This window comes from Lactuca virosa, chromosome 9, assembly GCF_052849685.1.
Source record: "Lactuca virosa cultivar CGN04683 chromosome 9, Lactuca_virosa_CGN04683_v6, whole genome shotgun sequence".
NCBI classification, from domain to species: domain Eukaryota; kingdom Viridiplantae; phylum Streptophyta; class Magnoliopsida; order Asterales; family Asteraceae; genus Lactuca; species Lactuca virosa.
Window position 1 is genome coordinate 150102169 of NC_136434.1, and position 1908 is coordinate 150104076.

Sequence of the window (1908 nt, forward strand, 5' to 3'; positions counted from 1 at the left end):
GTTCACGTTCTCATCAAGATCACAGTCTTTAGTAAGGTGAGGCCCTCTACAATTTTCACATCCCACTCTAATGGTATGGATGGATTGGTCTATCTTAGTCATTCTTCGGTCCATGCTCTCCAATTTTGCCATCATTGCTGCCATATCATCGGTAATTGAGTTCACCACACCTCGAGTTGTGTCATTCCTTGGGTTGTGATATTTTCTAGAGTGCTTAGAGAATTCTTCAATTAGTTTCTTTATCACCAGGGGTGGCTTATTCGTGAGTGGTCCTTGTGAGTCAAGGAGCTGCCTTGTTGTCACGTTTACTCTGTCATAGAAAATGGAGACTTCTTGTTGACTATTTAGATCATGATGTGGGCAGTTCCTTAGTAAGCCTTTGTATCTCTCTCACGCCTCATAAAGTGATTCACCAGCTTGTTGCTCAAAGTTTTCTATGGCTTTCTTCAACTTTGCTATCTTTGATGGAGGGAAAAATTTATCAATAAATTCCTCACGCATCTTATCCCAAGTAGTGATGGATCCTGGGGGAAGTGATTTCAGCCAATCTTTCGCAGCTCCTTTGAATGTGACTGGTAGCATACGAAGCAATATGGTGTCGCGGTTCACATTAGGAACATTGAAGTAGTTGACTATGTCATTGACCTCGTCAAGATGCTTGGATGCGTCTTCATGATCCTCCCCGAAGAATGGGATTTCCTTAAGTTGAGCAAGTATGTGGCCTTTAAGTTCAAAGGTGGCAGTTGCGGGAATCGCGGGTTGCACGAGTCCTGGGCCGGTGTCGTCACGCATCCTTTTCTTCCATTCACCCATGGGAACTTCATCGATGTTAGCCATGGTGTTAGCTAGTTCGCCTTCTATGTCACTTCCTTCTTCAAATTCGCTTTCTTCATTTTCGGTTTCCTACTCGGTATCTTCCTTCGTGTTGCTGGATTCTCCTACTTTCTTGCCCTTTTTCTTGCTACAAACAGATTTGAGATTCTTCAACGGTGAATTCTTCGATGTTGTGGATTCTCCAACAGTTTTGCTTTTGCTTTTCCTTAGAGTAGCTTACGGGTCTTCAAGTGGTGGAATCAAAGGTGTACCTCCTCCTCTGGTCATAAACGTACTGCAGTCAAAATAGAAAACACGCGTAAAAAGAATAAAAATAAACTAAAAACGAAACTATGCGTTCAGCGATGGACTCGTCGAGTCTATTCGTAGGGACTCGGCGAGTTCACCGCCAAAACAAAAAAAAAGTTAAACAAATCTACTAAAGGCTAAAAACTAAAAATCAATCCTAATATTAAATTTACTAAAAGAAGTAACTTTGTGTAAGAAAAACCTCACACAAAGGATCGATAACACTAGTAATCAAATTAAATTTTAGAACCGTTCCCCGGCAACGGCGCCAAAAACTTGATGTGTGTAAAACTAACTAGTTTTATGTGGCATCCCCAAATTCACGACCAGAAAAGACCGGTTTAATTTATGCTTTTAAAATAATTTTAGAGTAATCCTTTGATTAAAAGAGTTGCGGAATTTGTTCCCAAAACGAAATATGATAAAATAAGATTTACCAAAGCATTTCTTAAAGAAATGTATTTTCATTATATAACAAAACTCGGGATGTCATGTTCCGAAACATACCAAAATCATAAACGGCACATTATAAGCCTTACTACAGTTATATACACTACAGGCCTATAATCAAAATATCTTGATAAGTCGTTCAACTTATGCTCTCGTGCCACTACCTGTAATACAAAGAAAACTGAGTGGGTCAGGCTTGGGATCCTGGTAAGCATATAGGGTTTTCAACCCACAATAAATAAATTTATTAATTTCATCAAACAACAATAACCCGATTACCCATTCCCGTTATCCTCACTTTACGTCCCTAAAACAACTATCACAAGGGACCTAGTC

General features: G+C 39.6%; 1 non-coding gene across 1 annotated transcript; it reads left to right on the top strand.

The window, feature by feature from the left end:
- Positions 1 to 346: 346 nt before the first annotated feature.
- LOC145141778 (small nucleolar RNA R71) lies at positions 347 to 453 on the top strand. Its single transcript, XR_013722973.1, has one exon. It is a non-coding gene; the product is annotated as a small nucleolar RNA R71 (small nucleolar RNA).
- Positions 454 to 1908: the final 1455 nt, after the last annotated feature.